This window comes from Salvelinus fontinalis, chromosome 8 (genome assembly GCF_029448725.1).
Source record: "Salvelinus fontinalis isolate EN_2023a chromosome 8, ASM2944872v1, whole genome shotgun sequence".
NCBI classification, from domain to species: domain Eukaryota; kingdom Metazoa; phylum Chordata; class Actinopteri; order Salmoniformes; family Salmonidae; genus Salvelinus; species Salvelinus fontinalis.
In genome coordinates this window covers 35432908-35460707 of record NC_074672.1, presented here as the reverse complement: position 1 = coordinate 35460707, position 27800 = coordinate 35432908, and the positions used below count along the sequence as shown (strand labels likewise).

The 27800-nt window shown below is 42.1% G+C and overlaps 1 protein-coding gene across 2 annotated transcripts in view; it reads left to right on the top strand.

The window, feature by feature from the left end:
- The first annotated feature begins 2732 nt into the window (after nt 1-2732).
- The window catches only part of LOC129861180 (nuclear receptor coactivator 3-like), a 106564-nt gene continuing 81496 nt past the window's right edge, over nt 2733-27800 (top strand). For both annotated transcript variants that reach the window (XM_055932362.1, XM_055932363.1), the window contains exon 1: nt 2733-2940. The gene's annotated coding sequence lies outside the window, so the exon portion shown is untranslated. The remainder of the gene's footprint in view (nt 2941-27800) is intronic.

Below are 27800 nucleotides of genomic sequence, written 5' to 3'. Positions count from 1 at the left end.
CTCCCCCTTTCTCTCTCCCTCTGAGGCCTGTGCATTATACCTGTGTGCCGATGGCTGCTCTGCTGCTCCTGAATTCTCTCTACCCGTTTGGAATGTTAAACAGCTCCTTTCCGTCTCACTCTCCCTCCCTCCCTCACTCTCACTGTCACCGCAGTACTGAAAACTTTTAGGATTCTGTCTCAGTCACATTCGTTAGACATCACATCATCAATCTCTAGCCAATTACTGCTCTTTGGCTTATTCTGCTCTACATCTGTGTGATACAGAACCATCTGAAAGTTTGCAAGGCTCCCTGCCTGCTCAGTTTTTATGTGCCTATAAGACCATTTTCCACCACTGGTTTGTGTGTGTGTGTGTGTCTGTGTGTGTGTCTGTGTGTGTGTCTGTGTGTGTCTGTGTGTGTGTTTGGAGAAAGGAGATATTTTTCAACCTCTCTCACACAATGTTCTTCATGACAGATTCCTCATTTTTCATCTCTCTCTTCTTTTCACCCTCCTCCTCTCACTCCTTTCCCCCTCCTACTTTAATGGGGGAGTATGGACAAAAGCAGTGATAGTTGTTTGGCTCTATGCATTGTGTGGTGATGGGGGAAGGGGAAGAGAAGGACTTAAGGACACATACACAGTTACATACATAAACAGACAACAAACACTATCAATGCAAATCCTATCAAAGACACTATTAGGCTTGATGGGTCATCAAATAACTTTGCACCAGTATTGATACATTCACATATACAGTTTAAATCAAAAGAAAAAGTTAAATCAAAAGAAAACTAACTTTAGATTCAGGATATTCTTGCAGCACTTTTGCAGCAACTCATAATCATCAACGCTGTCAAGTTCCAGTCTGTTTGTGCTGATACTGCTTTCAAAAACTAATGTCATAATAGAAGGCTTTTCTCCAGCGGTATAAATAGTGTGTGTCTTGTTTGTCAAGGCTGTTTGAGACATGTTCAGAAATGTGCTGCCTGCCAGCCTGTTGTTCCTACTAGAACTACAATTTTACACATTTTCTCACCCTAACTTTATATAACTTCTGCAGTGTCACATGCCCCCCCCCCTAAAACGTTTTGAAAGGACACATAATCCAAGCACAGTTGTAACTCAAGTCATATCCTTCTTTCTTTTCCTCTGGTTGTGTTCCTTGACTTGGGTGGATTTTGCTCAGGCCAGGCTAATTGCAAAGTCCTGTTCGCCTCCTCCTCATTCCTTCCCCTTCCCCCTCTGTCGCCTCTCTCTTTCCTTCAGCACTCGCTCTCTCTTTCTCTCTCTGGGTAATTCTCTGACCACCTCTACCTAATGTTTTCTATCACTCTCTCCCTCCTCATCTTTACTTACTCTGCAGATTCACATTACTCACCATCGCTTCCTCTCTTTCTCTTGCCCTCTCTCTCCTTTTCTCTCATCTTCTCCTTGCCCTGTCAACTGTATTTCAGCTGTTTCTACCACTGCTCTCACAATCATTATATATACACATCTGTTGTCCCTCTTTACCTGTGTCTTCCAGCCTTTCTGTCACTCAATCTCTGTCTTTACACTCTCTATCTGATTCTCACTTTCTTCCTCTCTCTCTCTCTCTCTCTCTCTCTCTCTCCCTCCACCTCTACCCCTCCCTGACACAGCTGAAACCCTACTGTCTGCTCTGCCAGAGTGTGTGTGTGTGTGTGTGTGTGTCTACTTCCCTGCCTGCCTGGTATCACCATGGTGACGGGTTGGTGCTATCTTACCTCAGTCTCTTCTTGGCAAGGGTACTGGTTCTGGGACGAATCTGCCCTAGTCCCCAGGCCAATAGGCTGTGACGCCAACGGTCCACACTGAGCCTGCCAGCTCCACCAAATGGAGCCCACATATGGGCCTCATCTATAAGATATACAGTTCTGGAGGTCCCACTGTTCTACAGATACAGAACCAAACCACGCAGCCCTCTCCAGGTACAGAACATATCATTAGGGCTAGCATTTTAGAGTTATGTCACAATAAGGCTTAGGACTATACATTATTTATAACAAAGCAAAACATTATCTAATTTATACGCAGTTCAATCAAACTCGCAGTCCCAGATAAAGGGGTTTGATTGAATATGGCACCCTGTTAATTCAGTTGATTAAATCTAGAATTTCATCAAAATGCAAAAAAATACAATTTGTATAAATGTATTTCTTATCACCATCTATATCTGGCTAATATACACATACTGAGATAATATTTGAATACGGAATAGCCTGCCTACACTGGAATACTGTACAGGTTAAGTTGTCCAAGCCACACCCCTTCTGTAAACCATCATTACCATGTTAAATCAGATGATAGCTGAACAGCCTATTAAGTATTACACTTACAGGCATTTGCACACAATTCAATGTTCCTCCGGTTAATTAAGAAATAAGGCAGGGGGGCATGTCTAATATACAAACGATAAGAGCTGTTCTTACCCACGACGCATCGCGGAGTGCCTGTACACAGCCCTAAGCCGTGGTGTTTTGGCTATATACCACAAACCCCTGAGGTGCTTTATTGCTATTATAAACTAGTTACCAACGTAATTAGACCAGTACAAATAAGTCATGTGTCATACCAGTGGTATACGGTCTGATATACCACGGCTGTCTGCTAATCACCGAGTTTATAACTAAAAATAAACACCGTGGCATTATTCTGTTCTAATATCGTCGCTGTTCAGCCGTCTACACCAGAACCCAAGATCTCCTCTTGGGGCATACATGTAGTTGTAGTCCGTATCCGGGAGGTCTGCCCTACCTAAAATAACAACGTTCGACGTGAATAACTACTTTCCCCAGCAGCCCCAACGCTCAGCACAAGCTGGCTTCTTGCTCTTCGAGAGTGTTTCCCATTTAAACAAACACAGTGCTGAAGATGGCGGAGAGTTAATAGGGAAAGGAAGAAGCTATTGGTGCGCTCACAGAGATATATCTATTTGGTGAGTTTACTACATTTCCCCTTTACGCGTTCCTTTTAATAAAGCTCGGTTTTACGCACGACGGCATTGTTCCTCGTTTGTTTGGACGGAAGTGCCCCGACATCGTTTTCCACTGATGTGTAGTAGGGCTCTATATACTCGTCGTAACACAATAATATACGCTACGGTGTACGGGCACGGTGCATGCCCGTTTACTTTGACAGCAAAAGTGTTTGTTGTTTTATAGGGACGCTCCAAGCCAAGGTCATGGATTTTGGTGTAAATATAGCGTGCTATATAAATGGTTTCTGACATGTTAGTGGGGTTGAATGTATTTGTCATAGCCGAGGAATTTAAAATAAAGTGCCCGTTCGTTTGGACCTAGAACTTTGAGGGAAGGTTTTTTCTAACTTACTAAGACAATGTTTTAAAACGTGTGTATGTGCCTGGTTGGTACCCTTGGCGCAGACAGCACATAATACATGTTTTATATTTCTGACTCTTAGGTTAGCCTGCTTTAGGACATGTTGCTTTTCATTCAGTAAGTTCATGTCGCCCGGCGGTGAAGGGGTAAAGTCTAACCAGCTTAAATTTAAATATAAATGACCTGCTCAAATTTAAATATTGTCCTATCGCTGAATGATATAGGGACAATTCCGCATTAAATAGGTGGTGGGCCGAAGCTCAAAAGATTGAAGTTGACTGATCCCCGTCGAGGGAGGAGCAGATTTATTATGTATATGACAGTAAAACGTATGATGACTATAAAATATGTTGGCACCTTCAATTCCTGCACATTTCTCTGCTTGATTTTTAAACCAGATGACATTTCAAATAGCAGCTGCCCAATAATACCATAGTGGGCATGCATCATGTCTGATGCATTGGAATGAATATAAGTTATGGAGAATGATAAAGAGCCTGTAGGATTATAGAAAAATAAGTTTGGAAATGAATGTTGGTGAGTTTTAACTACTAAATGTTCAGTGAATGTAAGAATATTTAGGTGGTTTACATTATTAACTTTCCTACTAACCTTCTAAAAGTTGACGTGCCAAAATCATTATTCTACTAACTATGACTGAGTATGATGCATATTTTCCATAATGTAGGTTTCATGCATATACATTCGATCAAAGAACACTCACAAATAATGTTTCACCATTTATTGAGTACAGAGACAAATAGCAAAGGTGTCTCAGACAGTATTTTAAGTATTTAAATATAGTGTAGCCTACCAATCAATGTATATCAAGTGCCGTGGAGGGCACAATCTTACAATGTTGCAGTCCAGAAATGAGAGCTAACCATCTATGCCAAGAGACTTTAGAACTGTCATCAACACATGCTTCAGTATTTCCCCTTCTCTCAAGCGACATTTGTGGGCCCAGGCCTTATAGGATCCCACCCTAGTCACCAAAGTAGCTGACCGATGTAGAGAGAGAGACAAGGACCTTAGTAGAATGTAATCTAAAGCTTGTGTGGTCCAGAGACGAGGACTCCACCATCTATGGTAAAAGCCTGGGTTCCTGATGGGGACTGTAGAATTTTCCCAACTGCAGGTTACAATAATAAAACAATCTGTTTGTCCCGTTATACTGATTCTACATAAAATGTAGTCTTTGAGAGGCTCAAACAAGCACGTGTATCTGTAGTTGTTCTTCAACTTTAAAATGCACAACACTGTAAGACAAAACCCACAAAGAAAAGACAAAAGGCACATGTATATGTGGGTCCAATATTTAAATAGTGACAGCAGGGTTAGTTCAAACTGCGGTAGGGAGGTTCTCCTCACAGGTGAGTGAATAAGCCCATGCTTGGTGAATAGCACTTGGTTGATCTCTGGGAGCAGGACACAGGATAACTGAATAGATGTAAGACAAAAGAGACAAGGATTAATCAAATAAATCATCACAACAAAGGAATGTAGTTTGTGAGCTAGAAAATGAACATCCTGACAGTCTGAGGCTGGCTGCTCTGCACTCATCGTACTATTTTTATTTTATTTATTTTACCGTTATTTTACCAGGTAAGTTGACTGAGAACACATTCTCATTTGCAGCAACGACCTGGGGAATAGTTACAGGGGAGAGGAGGGGGATGAATGAGCCAATTGTAAACTGCGGATTATTAGGTGACCATGATGGTTTGAGGGCCAGATTGGGAATTTAGCCAGGACACCGGGGTTAACACCCCTACTCTTACGATAAGTGCCATGGGATCTTTAATGACCTCAGAGAGTCAGGACACCCGTTTAACGTCCCATCCGAAAGACGGCACCCTACACAGGGCAGTGTCCCCAATCACTGCCCTGGGGCATTGGGATATTTTTTTTTTATTGACAGGGATAATGTGGCATTTGTTATTTGTCAGAATGAAATTAGTGGGTCTTGCCTTGACTGTATTAGATTTACACTACTTGTCCTATTGATTTTTGTAGTCTTCAATTATTACTTGGAAAAAACTGATAGGTAAAATGCTCCTTGTCCCGGAATGGCCTGCTAGCTAGTGATAAAGTTATCTGCTCCTGCTAGCTACAGTAGCAACAGATCTTCTTGTTGCAACTAGCTAATTAGCAAGCTAGCTACATTACTAAGGTTGCTGTGTTTTAAGTTGGGAGTCATTTTAAAGCTTGCATTGATGGTATGACGTTTTAAAACTAAATAGTTCATTACAAATATACAAACATTGCATCACCCGATAACAGTTTGTCGCCAGCTGTCTACTACCTTAGATACAGATAACGGGATTGGCAGACAAGATCATCAGAGATAGTACCATGGATAGTACACAACTTTTGATTGGTTTACAGTTTCGAACTCGGCGGTGTTGCCTGTCCAGTTAGCGAACATAAAAGTAAGTATTTAGAAAATATTTGCAAAAATTAACATTCCCAAGAAACGGAAATGTGTTCAGAAGAAATAAATGTACACTATGTAAAAACCAGCTCCTCCTTTGACAGAGATCGATCATCTCGAAAACTGAAGCAGATAGTTTGCTATGGCCACCACCTAAAAATAGTGACGCTGAGACTCACTTTTTCACATTAAAATGTATGCCAAGCAAAAACCATTGATTGCAAAGTTCAACAAACCGTATGTAGAAGTCTACCTTTAACTTTTATTGCCACAGAACATTTTACTAAAACATATTTACTTGAGGAACAGTGCAGATGCAAAGTTTGGTAACAGAATGACAGTAAAATATTTTTTTGTGTGACCATGTTTTCCAAAAACATTAAGGTTCAAAGATGTTTGCAGAAAGAATGGGGTGTCAGCTATGATATGACACCTTGAGTTTGAAGTGGATCAACACCCGGTAACAGGATGACATCTTGGGTCCTTGATCTGTACTATACAGAAATGCATAATTATGAGTGTCATTCCCTTCATGGTGATGTATCCTGAATAGGTACACAAAGGTAGCTAGGTGCATGTTTGGGTGTTATTATACACTAGCAATTATTCTAATGAGCTCTGCCCCCAAACAAGACCAAATTTGGTTGGCCCAGAGTGACCCGACCAAATCAGAACCAATCATAGGCGTCTATGTTTCACAAGTTTGGACAGTACAGCAAAGTAGAACATTGCACAGGACAGTACAGTTTAGTAGAGTTCAGTACAGTACAGTAGAGGATAGTACAGTAAAGTCATTTACAGTAAATTAAGGTATAGAAGGGTACAGTACAGCAGAGCAAGGTACACTTCAGTAGAGTACAGTGCCTTCAGAAAGTATTCAGACCCCTTGACTTTTTCCACATTTTGTTACGTTACAGCCTTTTTCTAAAATGGATTAAAAAATAAATAATTCTAAGCAATTATAAACAGATATACCTTACTTAAATAAGTATTCAGACCCTTTGTGTTTCCATTGATCATCCTTGAGATGTTTGTACAACTTGATTCGAGGACACCTGTGGTAAATTCAATTGATTGGACATGATTTGGAAAGGCACACACCTGTCTATATAAGGTACCACAGTTGACCACATGTCAGAGCAAAACCAAGGCATGAGGTAGAAGGAATTGTCTGTAGAGCTCCGAGACAGGATTGTGTCGGTACAGATTTGGGGAGGGTACCAAAACATTTATGCAGCACTGAAGGTCCCCAAGAACACAGTGGCCTCCATCATTCTTAAATGGAAGAAGTTTGGAACCACCAAGACTCTTCCTAGAGCTGGCCACCCAGCCAAACTGAGCAATCGGGAAAGAAGGGCCTTGGTCAGGGAGGGGACCATGAACCCGATGGTCACTCTAACAGAGCTCTAGAGTTCCTCTGTGGAGATGAGAGAACATCCCAGGACAACCATCTCTGCAGCACTCCACCAATCAGGCCTTAATGGTAGAGTGGCCAGACGGAAGCCACTCCTCAGTAAAAGGCAGATGACAGCCCGCTTGGAGTTTGCCAAAACATTCACTGGTCTGATGAAACCAAGATTGAACTCTTTGGCCTGGAGGAACGTCTGGAGGAAACGTGCCACCATCCTTACGGGGAAGCACGGTGGTGGCAGCATCATGCTGTGGGGAGGTTTTTCAGCACCAGAGACTGGGAGACTTGTCAGGTTCGAGGGAAAGCTGAATGGATCAAAGTACTGAGAGATCCTTGATGAAAACCAGCACTCTCAGGACCTCAGACTGGGGCAAAGGTTCACCTTCCAACAGGACAACGACCCTAAGGACACAGCCAAGACAACACAGGAGTGTCTTCGGGACAAGTCTCTGAATGTCCTTGAGTGGCCCAGCCAGAGCCCGGACTTAAACTTGATGGAACATCTCTGGAGACCTGAAAATAGCTGTGGAGAAACGCTCCCCCTCCAACCTGACAGAGCTTGAGAGGATCTGTAGAGAAGAATCTGAGAAACTCTCCAAATACAGGTGTGCCAAGCTTGTAGCGTCATACCCAAGAAGACTCAAGGCTATAATCGCTGCCAAAGGTGCTTCAACAAAGTACTGAGTAAAGGGTGTTAATACTTATGTACATTTAATATTTCAGTTTTTTATTTTTTTCATAAATTATATAACCTGTTTTTGCTTTGTCATTATGGGGTATTGTGTGTAGATTGATGAGAGGGAAAAACTATTTAATCAATTTTAGAATAAGGCTGTAACGTAACCAAACATGGAAAAAGTCAAGGGGTCTGAATACTTTCCTAAGGCACTGCATATTATAGTGTGCTCTACTGTACTGTACAGGTAAGCGTACATATTCCTTTTATTTAGGATGACGCCGACAAAAACAATAAAAAATACAAAAACAACCGTGAAGCTTAAGGCTATAGTGCCGCAAACCAAGTTAACTTCCCACCAAGAAAGGAGGGAAAAGGGATAACTAAGTATGGTTCCCAATCAGAGACAACGATAGACAGCTGTCCCTGATTGAGAACCATACCCGGCCAAAACATAGAAATACAAAATCATAGAAAAACAAAACATAGAATGCCCACCCCAAATCACACCTTGACCAAACCAAATAGAGACATAAAAAGGCTCTCTAAGGTCAGGGCGTGACAGCTGTGCTCTACTGTAACTCTGTTTTGTGACTACAATGATTTCCCATTGTGTCATTGGTAACAGAGTGACACATTTTAATCACTTAATAATTAATTAACAAAATTGTTATCAGTAAAAACACTCACTAATTGATAGGTTTACCTGTACGTGTTACTTCTGTGAACTTTCATAATTCTCCCTTAAAGTTGAAGTCGGAAGTTTACTTACACCTTATCCAAATACATTTAAACTCAGTTTTTCACAATTCCTGACATTTAATCCTACTAAATATTCCCTGTTTTAGGTCAGTTAGGATCACCACTTTATTTTAAGAATGGGAAATGTCAGAATAATAGTAGAGAGAATTATTTTTACATACACTCAATTAGTATTTGGTAGCATTGCCTTTAAATTGTTTAACTTGGGTCAAATGTTTCGGGTAGCCTTCCACAAGCTTCCCACAATAAGTTTGGTGTATTTTGGCCCATTCCTCCTGACAGAGCTGGAGTAACTGAGTCCGGTTCGTAGGCCTCCTTGCACGCACACGCTTTTTCAGTTCTGCCCACACGTTTTCTATAGGATTGAGGTCAGGGCTTTGTGATGGCCACTCCAATACCGTGACTTTATTGTCCTTAAGCCATGTTGCCACAACTTTGGAAGTATGCTTGGGGTCATTGTCCATTTGGAAGACCCATTTGCAACCAAGCTTTAACTTCCTGACTGATGTCTTGAGATGTTGCTTCAATATATACACATAATTTTACTTCCTCATGATGCCATTTATTTTGTGAAGTGCACCAGTCCCTTCTGCAGCAAAGCACCTTCACAACATGATGCTGCCACCCCCGTGCTTCACGGTTGGGATGGTGTTCTTCGGCTTGCAAGCCTCCCCCTTTTTCCTCCAAACATAACGATGGTCATTATGGCCAAACAGTTTTATTTTGTTTCATCAGACATTTGGACATTTCTCCAAAAAGTACGATCTTTGTTCCCATGTGCAGTTGCAAACCGTAGTCTGGCTTTTTTATGGCGGTTTTGGAGCAGTGGCTTCTTCCTTGCTGAGCAGCCTTTCAGGTTATCTCGATATAGGACTCGTTTTACTGTGGATATAGATATTTTTGTCCCTGTTTCCTCCAGCATCTTCACAAGGTCCTTTGCTGTTATTCTGGGATTGATTTGCATTTTTCGCACCAAAGTGCATTTATCTCTAGGAGACAGAACGCGTCTCCTTCTTGAGCGGTATGAAGGCTGTGTGGTCCCAAGGTGTTTATACTTGTTTATACTTGTTTGTACAGATGAACGTGGTACCTTCATTTGGAAGGCGTTTGGAAATTGCTCCCAAGGATGAACCAGACTTGTGGAGGTCTACAATTGTTTTTCTGAGGTCTTGGCGGATTTCTTTTGATTTTACCATGATGTCAAGCAAGAGGCACAGAGTTTGAAGGTAGGCCTTGAAATATATCCACAGGTACACCTCCAATTGACTCAAATTATCTAAATTAGTCTATCAGAAGCTTCTGAAGCCATGACATAATTTTCTGGAATTTTCCAAGCTGTTTAAAGGCACAGTCAACTTAGTGTATGTAAACTTCTGAACCACTGGAATTGTGATACAGTGAATTTCAAGTTAAATAATCTGTCTGTAAATAATTGTTGGAAAAATGACTTGTGTCATGCACAAAGTAGATGTCCTAACCGACTTGCCAAAACGATAGTTTGTTAACAAGACATTTGTGGTGTGGTTGAAAAACGAGTTTTAATGACTCCAACCCAAGTGTATGTAAACTTCCGACTTCAACTGTATGTGGGTTTTTGCTAACAGAATAACGAAAATAGGCAATATTTTTTTGGCTTACAGAAGGCAAATCATTTTTGCGAAACTAAATATAATAGTTGGCAGGGGCCTTTAACATTATTTTGTTTTTATTGTTTTTCTAATCAGGGGTTGGAACCAGTTCAGGGTGCAGAACCGAAAACTGGAAAATAAATACATAATTCAAGGAACAGAAACAGAACTTGGAACAAAAGTGATCCATAGTGTTCTGGAACAGAAACATTATTTTAAAAGCATTGGAACCGTTTAATAACGTTATTTTACATTCCAGGAAAAATGTTGTAGTCCCACAACAAAGTGCATATGCAAAGCCCTCACTCTGTCACTCAGAAATGTATTCCAGTGTCTGCCTGCAAGCTGAAAATATTTGCCTGTGCGAGTTTAGGCTACCTGCCCCTCCCCCTCCAAAGAATAGGCTACTGTACTGATGTTACACGCTTGATTCAGAAGAAAGGGAGAGATTTTGAATTAGCTAGAGAAGAATGGATTAACTTTTTCAATGCTAGTTAAGGATACTATAGGCCAAGTTATCACATTTCACTTTGGATTTATTAACTGCAAGAAGGTAAGATGTGTTTGTAATTCTGGTGCCACTCAGCACACACAAGCTTGACCAAGGCAGTTAACCCACTGTTCCCCGGGTATGGATGTCGATTATGGCAGCCCCCGCACCTCTCTGATTCAGAGGGGTTGGGTTAAATGCGGAAGACACATTTCAGTTGAATGCATTCAGTTGTACAATTGACTAGGTATCCCCCTTTCCCTTTCCTATTAGCTTGCAAGCTCAAAGGACATTCAAAGTTCCTCCATAGAAGCCGCTCCTCCTTGGTATAATTCTGTGGACCTAATTCATATAATGCATGTCATAACAAGATGCCCTACGCTTCAAGCCTCCTCTTCAACCCTGTCTCGCTCTCCCCCCACCTGCAAAATTTCAGTTGCATCTTGTGCCTTAGGCTACACTTGTCTCTCCATCACGCATGTAAACAACTACCTTGCCTGCTCTATCCACACTGATTGGTGAAGTAATTTTATGAGCTAAATGGATTTAAAAAATGTATTTCACAGGTTAAAAAAGGAAGAGAAATGAACGATTCTGAACTGTATTTTGCTGGTGGGAACAGTGGAACGAAACAAAAAAATCTAGCGGTTCTGTTCATATTTTTGGTTCCTTCCAACTCCTGTTTCTAATAACTTTTCAAGACCTTTCTAGTAATATTTTTGAATCCCTCTTTTCTCATTCCTAATTTTTAGGATGGAAAATGGTTGAAAAACATATCTATGCCTCAATTTCCCAAAAATATATCCTCTTAGCTTTTCATTTGATATGCTCCTATAAACTTCACATATTGGTGCTCATGGGACCTTTTACATGGAAATGACCATAGGCCATGACCCTGTACATGGATACGTTTAGGCGGCGTCCACTGTGCAGAAATGTTATTATAGTTGCATGAGAACGGTACAGGGGATTGGTCCGACCACCAATAGGGGACGGACGTGCGGTGTGCAAGTCAGACAGTGCTTTCCTATAATACAGTAGGCTATATGTGTAGATACTATTAATATTTACCTGTGCCCAATGCAGTTGATTTGATTGCCAATCTCAAGTAGGTCAAAGTGTAATATTAGATGTTAACTGCTTTAGATGTTGCTGCTGTGTGTAGACCTGTTTAACTATACTTGTGGGGACCAGAAGACCCCACAAGAATAGCAAACAAACAAAAATTTGACCAACTGGGGACGTTTTGTCAGTCCCCACAAGGTCAAATGCTATTCCGAGGGGGTTTAGGGTTAAGGTTAAAATTAGTGTTAGGGTTAGAACTACGTTAAGGGTTAGGGTTAGGAGCTAGGATTAGGAACTAGGGTTATGGTTAAGGTTCAGGGTTATGGAAAATAGGATTTTGAATGAGACTGAATTGTGTGTCCCCACAAAGTTAGTTATATAAGACTATGTGTGTGTGTGAAACTGAGTTAATGATCTACTCTAAAGGACCTGTCTTTTATGCACCCCTCCACCCCTCTCTCTTCATATATAACCGTCCTGTTACATAGTTCTGTTACATGATATATATAATCTTATTATGTGCTGCTGCTTGTTAATGTAGTGTATCCATATGCTAGGAGAGGAAGTGAGAGAGGTGTGTTGCAGGGCCTGGGCCATGAGGTTTAGTTAATTATAAAAGCCATAGTTTAAATGTAGCTCTGTGTCTCTGGCTTTGTTCCCGGTTGACCTGGCTGTGTGTCTGTGTGTTGCCCTTATAGAGGGTAGAGTAGAGGGGTGTGTAGAGGGGTGTGGTGGCCTAGCAGACAGCGTTTTGTTCCCCAGTGCCCTCCTGGCAGATTTACAGTTCTGTCTTTCTGTGACCAAACTGTCAATTAACACAAACACACACGCTCACACCCTCGCAGTCACATACTCACACTTACCCCACGTCTACCCTCCACGGGGGCTTCCAGAGGGCTCCTAAATCGAGGGGGAACAGGGAGGCTGGACATGGGCAGGCTGCTGGGCCTATAGGCCACCACGTTGGGGTCAGGGAGGGGGATGAATGAACGGACGGTAGGGCTGTGACTAGGGATGCACGATATATCGGTGAACATATCGGAATCGAACAATATTAGTTAAAATGCCAACATCGGTATCGGCCGATGTCTAGTTTAACGCCGATGTTATAAACCGATGTCAAATCTACCGTGCAAACCTATATAATGCAAACCTACATGACGTAATGACGCCACATAAAATGTTGCGCAACACAACATTCCTAACCTAGCCCACAATGTCTGCTGTGTGGATTGAACAGTTAACAAGTCGAGCAGTCATTTGAAAGAGTAACAAAATTTCAGCGAGACAACTCAAAGGTGAAATCCATTATAGCCAAGATAATCAAATTCATTGCCCTTGACAATCAACCGTTCTCTGTTGTGGGTGATGTTGGTTTTCGCCTACTGGTCGAGCGCCGGTACACACTACCAAGTGTGCTATATTTCAGATGTTGCCCTACCTGGGTTACACAGTAATAGCGTCACCGCTATTAGCGTCACAACATACATACTATAGAACGCCGTTTGGGTATTTGCGTGTCAAAAAAGGTACAGTAGCACTGTCAAAGCTGTACAAAAAAGTCAGCAAACATACAAACACCACAGCCACGAACGATGTGTTTACAATACCGTGTTGGTAATAAAGTATCAGTACTTCGACCTCAACTTCTGGGGTAGCTGGCTTTAGCTTGGTACCTAGCTAGCACCAATACAACCAGCCTGAAAACAATGACCAGTAGAAACTGCAGTCATTTTCATTATTCTTAGCAATGATTTAGAAATCCTTGTGAGTAAGTATTAGCTAGGTTGTCGCTTGTTGTTCGCCTATTGAAATTGAACTTCAGTTCATGAAAATAAATAGCTAGCCAGCTACTTAACCCTGTTGCCCAAAGCTAACGTTATAAGCAGCCAGCTAGCTTCATCTGGCTAGTGAGGCTCGACCGGACCGGGTTATGTGTTGTGAAGCTAGCCACAATAAGGATTAGGCACAATAGTGGAATTTGCGGTTTGCCTTCAAAATAAAATATGTCATTGACAGTGATGCAAATTAATACATATAGTAGAATTATGCAATACTTTTATTTTGAAGGCTAACTGCAAAGTCCACTATTCTGGCTAATCCTTATTGTGACTAGCTTCACATAGATGGGCCCGACCACCATTAATCAAATATGAACTGTCTTATCATTTATGGTTATTTTAGATGATGACACCTAGCTATATAATTAGCTAGCTAACTATAGCTACTGAAACAGATTCTGTTGTGTTTTTTGACGTGTATCTTTTTTGACACGCAAAGACCCAAACAGTGTTCCTTAGAAATCCTGGTTGAGAATGAAACAACAAAACAGCACAGCAAGTAAGTGAAAGTAATAGGTTTTGATGATGTTTTACTGGTAATGGGGACATACGTAAATGCCAACAAAATAACTTTTTGGTCAGTGTGTGTGTGTGTGTGTAATCTTTATTTAACTAGGCAAGTCAGTTAAGAACAAATTCTTATTTACAATGACGGCCTGCACGACGCTGGGCCAACTGTGCGCCGCCATATGGGAATCCCAACAATGCCCGGATGTGATACAGCCTGGATTCGAACCCGGGACTGTAGTGACACCTCTTGCACTGAGATGCAGTGCCTTAGACCGCTGCGTCCATGTGTGTGTGTGTGTGTTAACTATTTAACTGTTCTACAATGCTTAAAAGGCCGCAAACATTTTAAATATCGGGTATCGTTTTTTTTGGCAAGGAAAATATTGGATATTGGTATCGGCCAAAAATGTTAAATCGGTGCATCATTAGCTGTGACGATTATGGAATGTTGGGTAATGTTTAATTAATTGGCAAATGGTTACGGTTATTGTCTTAATTGTCAATTGGAGTGGTGGGGACTTCTATTGGGTAAACTATATCTACTTGTAAATAAAGTTCAATCCCCCCAAAATAAACGTATTAAAAGTATGAAGATAATTATGACAATTATATTTTTTAGTTCACGGTTGTTGCCCGTAATCGTCAGTTACATGATTATAATCTAATTGTGACAGCCCAAATGGATTGATGGATGGATGAGGGGTGATGCAAGGTGTTTGCTGAACAGAATAAGGGGGGTTGAGGTCAGTGGGGGTGTTGGTGACTGGGCCGGGCTGTGTGGGTGGAGGGGTGATGGGGAGTAGCACTCCTCTCTAGGCAGTGGTAAGAGGGGAGTCATGACTTGACAAACTATCCTGGGATGATGGGGAGTACGTGTGTGTCTGGAGTGCCTAAGGGAAGAGAATCAGGACAGGTTGAGCAACCTGCTGGAATTTTGGGTCATCCTGTCACTTGGACCTCTAATCTCCAATACAGCTTAGTCTGGGCTGCACAGAACACACACGTGAGTGATATGGGAGGTCTATATCACTGGGCAGACCTTATTTCCATCTGTCTACTAGCACAAAGGAGGAAAGACTACTTGTTGCTTCACTCACTGTCAAGTCATTCACTTCCTAAGTAGTGTTGTCACGATACCAGAATTATGACTTCGATACCAGGTTTAGTATCACAAAACTCTATACCTTCAGGATACTCTACCAAAACGATACCCAAATGATACCACAGAAAAAAAATCATGCAGATTAGCCAAAGTCGGAGAATGGCACTTGATCCAGACAGATAAACTCAGCTAATGCTCTGTTCAATCGTTGGCCATCTTTTGAGTTCAATATCATTACATTAGCATTTTTTTTACATCAACATTTTTCAGAGCCATGTACAGTTGAAGTCGGAAGTTTACATACACCTTAGCCAAATACATTTAAACTCAGTTTTTCACAATTCTTGACATTTAGTCCAGTAGAGAGAATAGTTTATTTCAGCTTCTATTTCTTTCATCACATTCCCAGTGGGTCAGAAGTTTACATACACTCAATTAGTATTTGCCTTTAATTTGTTTAACTTGGGTCAAACGTTTTGGGTAGCCTTCCACAAGCTTCCCACAATAAGTTGGGTGAATTTTGGCCCATTCCTCCTGAGAGCTGGTGTAACTGAGTCAGGTTTGTAGGCCTCCTTGCTCGCACATGCTTTTTCAGTTCTGCCCACAAATTTTCTATAGGATTGAGGTCAGGGCTTTGTGATGGCCTCTCCAATACCTTGACTCTGTTGTCCTAAAGCCATGTTGCCACAACTTTGGAAATATGCTTGGGGTCATTGTCCATTTGGAAGACCCATTTGCGACCAAGCTTTAACTTCTTGACTGATGTCTTGAGATGTTGCTTCATTATATCCACATAATTTTCTTTCCTCATGATGCCATCTATTTGCACCAGTCCCTCCTGCAACGAAGCGCCCCCACAAGACAACATGCTGCCACCCCCGTGCTTCACAGTTGGGATGGTGTTCTTCGGCTTGCAAGCCTCCCCTTTTTTCCTCCAAACATATGGCCAAACAGTTCTATTTTTGTTTCATCAGACCAGAGGACATTTCTCCAAAAAGTATTTGTCCCCATGTGCAGTTGCAAACCGTAGTCTGGCTTTTTTATGGCGGTTTTGGGGCAGTGGCTTCTTCCTTGCTGAGCAGCCTTTCAGGTTATGTCGATATAGGACTCGTTTTACTGTGGATATAGATACTTTTGTTCCTGTTTCCTCCAGCATTTTCACAAGGTCCATTGCTGTTGTTCTGGGATTGATTTGCACTTTTCCCACCAAAGTACGGTCATCTCTAGGAGACAGAACGCGTCTCCTTCCTGAGCGGTGGTGTTTATACTTGTGTACTATTGTTTGTACAGATGAACATGGTACCTTCAGGCATTTGGAAATTGCTCCCAAGGATGAACCAGACTTGTGGAGGTCTCCACTTATTGCAATTATTGTTCCGAGGTCTTGGCTGATTTCTTTTGATTTTCCCATGATGTCAAGCAAAGAGGCATTGAGTTTGAAGGTAGGCCTTGAAATACATCCACAGGTACACCTCCAATTGACTCAAATGCTGTCAATTAGTCTATCAGAAGCTTCTAAAGCCATGACATAATTTTCTGGAATTTTCCAAGCTATTTAAAGGCACAGTCAACTTCGTGTATGTAAATTTCTGACCCACTGGAATTGTGATACAGTGAATTAAAAGTTAAATAATCTGTCTGTAAACAATTTTTGGAAAAATGACTTGTGTCATGCACAAAGTAGATGTCCTAACCGACTTGACAAAACTATAGTTTGTTAATTCTTTGGGACTGGGGGGCAGTATTGAGTAGCTTGGATAAAAAGGTGCCCAGTGTAAACTGCCTGCTACTCAGTCCTAAAAGCTAGAATATGCATATAATTAGTTGATTCTGATAGAAAACACTCTGAAGTTTCTAAAACTGTTTGAATGATGTCTGTGAGTATAACAGAACTCATATGACAGGCAAAAATATGTCAGAGAAAAAATCCAACCAGGAAGTGGGAAATCTGAGGTTTGTAGTTTTTCAAGTCATTGCCTATTGAATATACAGTGTCTATGGGGTCATATTGCACTTCCTAAGGCTTCCACTAGACACCAACTGTCTTTAGAACCTTGTTTGAGGCTTCTACTGTGAAGGAGGGGGGAATGAGAGCTGTTTGAGTCAGGGATCTGGCAGAGTGCCACGAGCTCAGCCTCGTGCGCTCCCGTGAGAGTTAGCTGTATTCCATTGCATTTCTACAGACAAAGGAATTCTCCGGTTGAAACATTATTAAAGATTTATGATAAAAACATCCTAAAGATTGATTCTATACTTCGTTTGACATGTTTCTACGAACTTTAATATGACTTTTCGTCGGAACTCTCGCTTGGACTTTCCCGCGCCTCCTGAGTTTGGATTTGTGTACTAAACCCTCAAACAAAAAGGGGGTATTTGGACATAAATGATGGACTTTATCGAACAAAACTAACATTTATTGTCGAACTGGGATTCCTGGGAGTGCATTCTGATGAAGATCATCAAAGGTAAGTGAATATTTATAATGCTATTTCTGACTTCTGTTGACTCCACAACATGGCGGGTATCTGTATGGCTTGTTTTTGTGTCTGATCGCCGTACTCAGATTATTGAATGGTGTGCTTTTTCCCAAAAGTTTTTTTGAAATCTGACACAGCGGTTGCATCAAGGAGAAGTTCATCTATAATTCCATGCATAACAATTGTATCTTTTAGCAATGTTTATTATGAGTATTTCTGTAAATTGATGTGGCTCTCTGCAAAATCACCGGATGTTTTGGATCTACTGAACATAACGCAGCAATGTAAACTCAGATTTTTGGATATAAATATGAACTTTACCGAACAAAACATACATGTATTGTGTAACACGAAGTCCTATGAGTGCCATCTGATGAAGATCATCAAAGGTTAGTGATTCATTCTTTCTCTATTTCTGCTTTTTGTGACTCCTCTCTTTGGCTGGAAAAATGGCTGTGTTTTTCTGTGACTAGGTGCTGACCTAACATAATCGTTTGGTGTGCTTTCATCGTAAAGCCTTTTTGAAATCGGACACTGTGACTGGATTTACAACAAGTGTATCTTTAAAATGGTCTAAAATACTTGTATGTTTGAGGAATTTTAATTATGGGATTTCTGTTGTTTTGAATTTGGCGCCCTGCAATTTCACTGGCTGTTGGCGAGGTGTGTCACGACCGTCGTATGAAGGAGACCAAGGCGCAGGGTGGTATGCGTACATTCTCTTTATTAAAAGAATGAACACCGAACAAACTAACAAAATAACAAACGAAACATGAAGCTATACACTATAGTGCTGACAGGCAACTACACATAGACAAGATCCCACAACACAAACAAGGGAAATGGCTACCTAAATATGATCCCCAATCAGAGACAACGATAAATAGCTGTCTCTGATTGGGAACCATATCAGGCCAACATAAACATACAAAACCCTAGATGACATACAAAACCCTAGACGACATACAAAACCCTAGACATACAAAAATGAGAGTACCCACCCTAGTCGTACCCTGACCTAACCAAAATATAAAGAAAAACAGAGATATCTAAGGTCAGGGCATGACAGTACCCACCCCCAAAGGTGCGGACTCCCGGCCGCAAACCTAAACCTATAGGGGAGGGCCCGTGTGGGCATCTACCATTGGTGGCGGCTCTGGTTCTGGACGCAGCTCTGGAAGCTCCGGACCGTGGGTCGTCTCTGGAGGCCCCGGACCGTGAATCGTCGCCGGAGGCTCCGGACCGTGCATCATCGCCGGAGGAACCGGACCGTGGATCGTTGCCGGAGGAACCGGACCGTGGATCGTTGCCGGAGGAATCGGACCGTAGATCTTCGCCGGAGACCCAAGACCGTGGACAGTTTAAGGAGGTTCCGGACCGTGGACCGTCTCAGGAGGTTCCGGACCGTGGATCGTGTCAGGAAGTTCCAGACCGTAGACCGTCTCAGGAGTTTCCGGACCGTAGACCGTCTCAGGAGTTTCCGGACCGTAGACCATCTCAGGAGGTTCCCGAACCGTAGACCGTCTCAGGAGGTTCCGGATCGTAGACCGTCTCAGGAGGTTCCGGATCGTAGACCGTCTCAGGAGGTTCCGGATCGTAGACCATCTCAGGAGGTTCCCGAACCGTAGACCGTCTCAGGAGGTTCCGGATCGTAGACCGTCTCGGGAGGTTCCGGATCCTAGACCGTCGTCGGAGGTTCGGAAGTAGTAGTCACACCCTGACCTAACCAAAATATTAAGAAAAACAGAGATATCTAAGGTCAGGGCGTGACAAGGTGGGACGTTACCGTCCCGAATATCCCAGAGAGGTTTCACAAGAAATTTGTGGAGTGGTTGAAAAAGTTTTAATAACTCCAACCTAAGTGTATTTAAACTTCCGACTTCAACTGTATGCATTAATGAATCAATTATACAATCATACAATCAATTTGACTTTGGTAAAAACAATCCAACTACATAATGCTTTTCATTTATTTGAATGGTAAATCTCTATTGATAAACTGGGTAAATCAAGATGTAGTCTAGGCCTATCCACAATACAGGTGAATGCATATTCAATAGGACAGTGTGCATGTATTGAGTTATTGAGGGGATACAGATGACAATCCATTCCATTTGGGACTTATTTTATTGTACTGATTAACAACATTTGTATAGAAGTAGCTTATTTTATAAAAATAGATAAATGTCTAGCATGCTAGCAGATACCCATAGACTCCCAGTCATTGCGCTAACGCTAGTTAGTATTGGCTCCCGAAACTACCTCTAACTCAAATCAAATGTATTTATATAGCCCATCTTACATCAGCTGATATGTCAAAGTGCTGTACAGAAACCCAGCCTAAATCCCCAAACAGCAAGCAACGCAGGTGTAGAAGCACGGTGGCTAGGAAAAACTCCCTAGAAAGGCCAAAACCTAGGAAGAAACCTAGAGAGGAACCAGGCTATGAGGGGTGGCCAGTCCACTTCTGGCTGTGCTGGGTGGAGATTATAACAAAACATGGCCAAGATGTTCAAATGTTCATAAATGACCAGCATGGTCAAATAATAGTGATCATAGTGAACATGTCAGGGTCCTAGGGCTCAGGTCTGCCTTCATACTGAACACATAAACATAACAATGGTAACCAAGAGTTCCAAAATCCCAAAGTATCCCTTTAAGAAGCCTCTGTAGTGAAGGGATGCATGAAGAGAGATAGGATAGAAAGACGGAGAGAGAAGAGAAAGAGATAGCTGAGAGGGTCTCTCTCTTTTCCTGCCCTCTCTCATACCTGTTCCATCTCTTGCTTTCCCTCTTATGCTCTTCCTCTCCCTCTCTATGCCAGACTCCTTCCTCCCTCTCTCTCTTTCATTAGTTACTCATAATTAATTTGATTCTAAGTCCTAATCCCCTGAATCGCAGCACTCAGGCTAAATAAGTTAAGTCTGCTCTTAAATGACTGGGAGGTGATGAGAGGATTTGACTGCATGGTGTTTGTTTTTGCGAGTGTGTATTATGTATCCGTGTGTTTTTGGGAGTGGTGCATGTGTGTTTTCACGTGCAGGAATGTGTGTTTTGGGAGTGTGTGGGTGTTTGTGCGTGTGTGTGTGTGTGTGTTTTCTGAGTTTATGTTTGTGTGTGGAGAGGGTGACATTGTCTCATGTGGATGTTGTGCCTGCCTGGTTGTGTGTGTGTGTGTGTTTGTGTGTGTGTGTGTGTGTGTGATGCTAGCTAGTGAGCTCTGCTGGAAATGTTTCTAGATGGAGCTGATGGGAACCAACTCTGTGACATCCTCCTCCACCATCTGCACACTGCTCCCTCCAGCTCAACTCCTCTGTTAGCTCTGTGTTGTCTGTCCACGGACCAACAAAGCTACACTAAATAATGATGCATATTAATGGCCAAGGGCTGTAGGACCGCTTTGATTGGCAATACATGATTCAATTACTCAATCATATTTATTAATATATGCGTGACCTAATTACATTCCCCCTACGTTTCCCTCATTTTGTTTCCTACCCCTTGAATATTTTAATTGAGGTAAAGAAGTGGCATGTATTACCATTTAATGACTATTTAATTGATAATTTTGGGGAAAGTTGTATACAACCAATCCATAGACGCAGGGACCAATGCATTACCTTCTAATCTAACTGACTGGTGTGCAAACAGTCAATGATTTGGACAGTGTTGCTCTTTTCTTTTGTCTGAGAGTACAGGTCCACATATGTGAGAGAGGGAGGGAGAAATAGAATGAGAGAGAAGAGGGGGAGGAGGAGTGTGTAGTTTTTATTAACGTGGTGACTCCCGCTAAAATTCAGGGAGTGCTGTTGCATCCAGCTGTTACTGGTTGCGCAAGGCTTCGTTGCCACGGCAACACAGCCCTGTGCGCCGGCTCAAGGTCGTTCATCCCGTTCTGAAACGATCAGCGTGCTACACACACTCATACACAAGATGCACACGGATAGAGCAAGAGAGGATGGGAGGAGAGAGTGAGACAGGCAGACAGCGAGAGAGAAGAGAACAACTTCAAAGTGACCAAGCACTTCACTGGGGTTAGGGTCGGTGAACAAACCTTACTCCATCCCTCCTTCCTTCCCTCCACTGCCCCCCTCTTTCCTTAATAAAAAAAACAACCAAAAGAGAACCCCTGGCCTTGGGGGTTGTAGGTTCTTCTGCCAGCTGATAAAATATTTAGCTGGTCAGAAGGAGAGAGTGAGGGATGGAGAGAGAGTCATAATTGGAAGAGAGAAAGGGGAAGAGAGAACAGAGGAGAGTGAGGGGTGATACAGTGAGTGGCCAGAGTGGAGGGTTTGTGTTGTGTTCTCTAGAGCAGTGGTTCCCAAACTTTTTTAGTCCTGTACCCCTTCAAACATTCAACCTCCAGCTGCGTACCCCCTCTAGCACCAGGGTCAACGCACACTCTCAAATGTTGTAAGCCTGCCACACACACACACTATACGATACATTTATTAGACATAAGAATGAGTGTGAGTTTTTGTCACCATCTTACATATAAAACCTTATTTGTTCATTGAAAATTGTGAATAACTCACCACAACTCTGCAATGTTGGGTTGTATTGGAGAGAGTCTCAGTCTCAGTCTTAAATAATTTTCCACACACAGTCTGTGCCTATATTTAGTTTCATGCTAGTGAGGGCCGAGAATCAACTCTCACATAGGTACGTGGTTGCAAAGGGCATCAGTGTCTTAACAGCGCAATTTGCCAAGGCAGGATACTCTGAGCGCAGCCCAGTCCAGAAATCTGACAGTGGCTTCTGATTAATTTCAATTTTCACAGAACTGCTTGTTGCAATTTTGATGAGGCTCTCTTGTTCAGATATTGGTAAGTGGACTGGAGGCAGGGCATGAAAGGGATAACGAATCCAGTTGTTTTTGTCATCCATTTCGGGAAAGTACCTGCGTAATTGCGCACCCAACTCACTCAGGTGCTTCGTTATATCACATTTGACATTGTCCATAAGCTTGAGTTCACTTGCGCACAAAAAATGTTACAATGATGGAAAGACCTGTGTGTTGTCCTTGTTAATGCAGACAGAGAAGAGCTCCAACTTCTTAATCATAGCTTCATTGAATATAGTTGGGGAGAGTCCCTGTAATCCTAGATTCAGATTATTCAGGTAAGAAAAAACATCACCCAGATGAGAAACTCGTCATCATGCAAGCGGTCAGACAAGTGAAAATTATGGTCAGTAAAGAAAACTTCAAGCTCGTCTCTCAATTTTTTAAAAGCGTGTCAATACTTTGCCCCTTGATAACCAGCGCACTTCTGTATGTTGTAAAAGCGTTACATGGTCGCTGCCCATATCATTGCATAGTGCAGAAAATAGACGAGAGTTCAAGGGCCTTGCTATAACAAAGTTAATCATTTTCACTGTAGTGTCCAAAACGTCTTTCAAGCTGTCAGGCATTCCCTTGGCAGCAATAGCCTCTCGGTGGATGCTGTAGTGTACCCAAGTGGTGTCGGGAGCAACTGCTTGTACGTGCGTTACCATTCCACTATGTCTCCCTGTCATGGCTTTTGCGCCATCAGTACAGATACCAACATGAGCAGCAGCTACGTTTGGCTACATACGGACCGTTAGAGGAATTCCCGCGAGAGAGTAACGGTTAATGTGATTGGATGTTAATTATTTGACTAGGCTACCTGTATTTGACATTGTGTTGTTATTACTAGATGGTTTAATTTTATTTTTGGCAGTGAAACGAGGCCACTCAGGCGAGAAAAAAACCTCACTCAAATGTATAGCCCCGTTGGAAAATATAAATGGACGGTTTGAAAATGTGAAGGGAAAAAAAGTATAAAAAATAAATAAAAATGTTTTTAAATGTGAACCACATTTTTATTCGGCGTACCCCCGACGGCAATACCCCAGTTTGGGAATACTTGCTGTAGAGCATGTTGCATTTCTCTGAGGCTACTATCTGTCTGATGTTGTTACCTGGGCCCTTCTTCTCCTGGACCTGTCTACATCAGACTATTTTATTAATTAGGGGATAGGGGGATATTTGAGAGGCTCTGTTTCAAACTCAAAGTAGACAGCCCTGGGCCCTAAACCGTCAGCCCTTGAATGACGTTTACATCGTCACATCCGAGTGTAACTTAAATGTCCCTTGCCCAAGCGAGGGAGAGTGGTGATCGGAGAGGCAACGTCCTTGGTGGAAATCTTAAAGTTGAGCTTTAAACAACCAACCTAAAGCTATTAATGTACAGTTGAAGTCGGAAGTTTACATACACCTTAGCCAAATACATTTAAGCTCAGTTTTTCTATGGGATTCAGGTCAGGGCTTTGTGATGGCCACTCCAATACCTTCACTTTGTTGTCCTTAAGCCATTTTGCCACAACTTTGGAAGTATGCTTGGGGCCATTGTCCATTTGGAAGACCAATTTGCGACCAAGCTTTAACTTCCTGACTGATGTCTTGAGATGATACTTCAATATATCCACATAATTTTCCTACCTCATGATGCCATCTATTTTGTGAAGTGCACCAGTCCTTCCTTCAGCAAAGCACCCCCACAACATGATGCTGCCACCCCCATGCTTCACGGTTGGGATGGTGTTCTTCGGCTTGCAAGACTCCCGCTTTTTCCTCCAAACATAACGATGGTCATTATGGCCAAACAGTTCTATTTTGTTTCATCAGACTAGAGGTCATTTCTTCAAAAAGTACGATCTTTGTCCCTATGTGCAGTTGCAAACCGTACTGGCTTTTTTATGGTGGTTTTGGAGCAGTGGCTTCTTCCTTGCTGAGCGGCCTTTCAGGTTATCTCGATATAGTACTCGTTTTACTTTGGATATAGATACTTTTGTACCTGTTTCCTCCAGCATCTTCACAAGGTCCTTTGTTGTTCTGGGATTGATTTTCACTTTTCGCACTGAAGTACGTTAATCTCTAGGAGACAGAACGCGTCTCCTTCCTGAGCGGTATGACGGCTGTGTGGGTCCCATGGTGTTTATACTTGCGTACTATTGTTTGTACAGATGAACATGGTACCTTCATGCATTTGGAAATTGCTCCCAAGGATGAACCAGACTTGTGGAGGTCTACAATCAGAGGTCTTGGCTGATTTCTTTTGATTTTCCCATGATGTCAAGCAAAGAGGCACTGAGTTTGAAGGTAGGTCTTGAAATACATCCACAGATAGACCTCAAAATGACTGAAATGATGTCGATTAGCCTATCAGAAGCTTCTAAAGCCATGACATAATTTTCTGGAATTTTCCAAGCTGTTTAAAGGCACAGTCAATTTAGTGTATGTAAACTTCTGACCCACTGGAATGGTGATACAGTGAATTATAAGTGAAATAATCTGTCTGTAAACAATTGTTGGGAAAATTACCTGTGTCATGCACAAAGTAGATGTCCTAACCGACTTGCCAAAACTATTTGTGTTGTGGTTGAAAAACAAGTTTTAAAGACTCCAACCTAAGTGTATGTAAACTTCCGACTTCAACTGTACCTAGTAAGCTAACGTATCTAGCTAGCACTCCTGTCAGGTAGCTAGCTGCAGTTACCCATAGCTGGCTAGCTAGTTATATAGTTTGGTAAATTATTCCAATAAATTTCAGAATTGCAAAAAATATATTTATGAATCTAGCAACGTTTTATAGGCTTCGCACTACGAGACTAAGCCAATTTGCCAACACTAAAATCAATCAATACAATATATATATTTTTAGCAAGCTAGCGTCACACTTTTTTCTGACATGCCAAAAATGCAGCCTTGTTGATTAAATTTGACACTTCCCTGCCCCCAGAGTTTGACATGTGACTACAGTTTGCTTTGAATTGTGGGTCATATCAACTCATAAAGTTATACAAGCATAGCGAGTAGCTACCGAACGTCATTTTTGGTGAGTGTGGTCATTTTACAAGCGAAAGTGAATAAGACAATTTGCGCAAAATGAATAAAGTTGTAATGCATGCTTTTCTGAAGGAAGAGCAGCATTTGTACATGAAGCCGATGGGAGAAGGAAAAAAATGCTAGTAGGAAGCACAGGGAAAAATGGCAGCTGTACAGAACTTATCTGGAGCTCTTTGACTTCTGGCAGAAAGCCATTACAAGATATCTGATGGCAAACATTTAGTATTGAATTGCATACACGTGTAACTTCATCACCTCATGTGTGTCGCACAACAGAGACTTGCCGATAGATATAGAACGCTATGGACTCTCCCGTTGTGATATTTACAAACAAACGTGACTGGCTCAACTGGTCTGGGGAACTACGGTAAGCTTCATCATTTAAAATAATGTGACAGGGGAAATGAGGAACGCAATCTGCTTTATCTCCTAAGGTATTGCACAAGTTTACTGGCCGTAATAATTTAAAGTAGCTACAAATATTCACATTTATTGAAAAACGTAAAATAAATAGTTTTGACGGTATTGAAAAACCATCCTGTGGCTTTTTCCAAATATCCTGGTATGCGGTATATACTGTATACCGCCCAAGCCAATGCAATGCTCACTCTATGGGCGGGATGGCAGGCTGGCTAGCTAGCTAGGTAGCTAGATAGCGAATGTAGCTAAATACAATAATACCAAAGTCAATATCAGTATGTGAAGTAGCTACTTAACTGTAAAATCGCCTACACAAACTGCACTATCAATTTAGGAGTCTACAATCTCACCATGTTCAACCTGCAGATCGAGGTGCCTCGCAGAGTGGAGTCTGACATTCTCAATGTAATGCACCCTGGACTGAAGAGGCAGACAAATAGGAGAAATGTGGTGGACCCTCTGTTTAATTAATAATTTCTTGAGTTAGGAATATCGCAAAAATATGATCAACGGCTCATTCGAGGGAAGACAACCTCCCGCGTTATGACATCGGCCAGTATTGAAATCTGACATGTATGATAGACGCTTTTATGATCTAAAAGTCATATTCCGATCAACTTCCAGTGTAGCGAGAGCAACTTTATCACAATGCTACATCATACCGGCTGTATTTCTGTCTGCTTGAACGGCAATAGCTCAGATACACATGAAAACATGAAATTACCTTTTTATTTATTTTACCAGGTAAGTTGACTGAGAACACATTCTCATTTGCAGCAACAACCTGGGGAATAGTTACAGGGGAGAGGAGGGGGATGAATGAGCCAATTGTAAACTGGGGATTATTAGGTGACCATGATGGTTTGAGAGCCAGATTGGGAATTTAGCCAGGACACCGGGGTTAACACCCCTACTCTTACGATAAGTGCCATGGGATCTTTAATGACCTCAGAGTCAGGACACCCGTTTAACGTCCCATCCAAAAGACGGCACCCTACACAGGGCAGTGTCCCCAATCACTGCCCTGGGATATTTTTTTATTTTTTTTAGACCAGAGGAAAGAGTGCCTCCTACTGGCCCTCCAACACCACTTCCAGCAGCATCTGGTCTCCCATCCAGGGACTGACCAGGACCAACCCTGCTTAGCTTCAGAAGCAAGCTAGCAGTGGTATGCAGGGTGGTATGCTGCTGGCTACCTTGGGGATCGATAGAACGGCTACCTTGGGAATCGATAGAACGTCGCTCAGAGATGTATCGCTCAAACATTATAACTGAATATTTCCTTTAAGTGTGGAACATTGAGTTAAAGTATTCCCACACAGACATGTCATATGACATCTAGTAATACAGTCAGAGACACTGGCAATGTGATGTGTACTACTCATACAAACACACAGGAAGGTGAACAATGTAAATATGTGCCAGTGGCACACAAGGATGGCACGCTTAACATTTTTTTATCCACACAGTCAGGTGAGTGTGTTCCTTTGTGTGTTACTGTGTGTGTTTCTCAATTCAGATCCACTTAGTGGTGAGCCTGTGAGCATCAGTGATATGTAGGGTGTTTTTATTGGTGCTGGCTGCCTCCTGTAGGGTGCATGGAGAGTTCAGCCTGCTGGATTGGCTCCTCACTAACCATAACACACTGTTTATTGGAGAGAACATTAATAAGGAAATGTGTAATTTTTTTTCACTGTGAGACGTGTGCGCGTGCGTACGATGGAGAGTCATAAAACCCCAAGCTGTCACCTCTTGAGCCCCATGGAGAAGG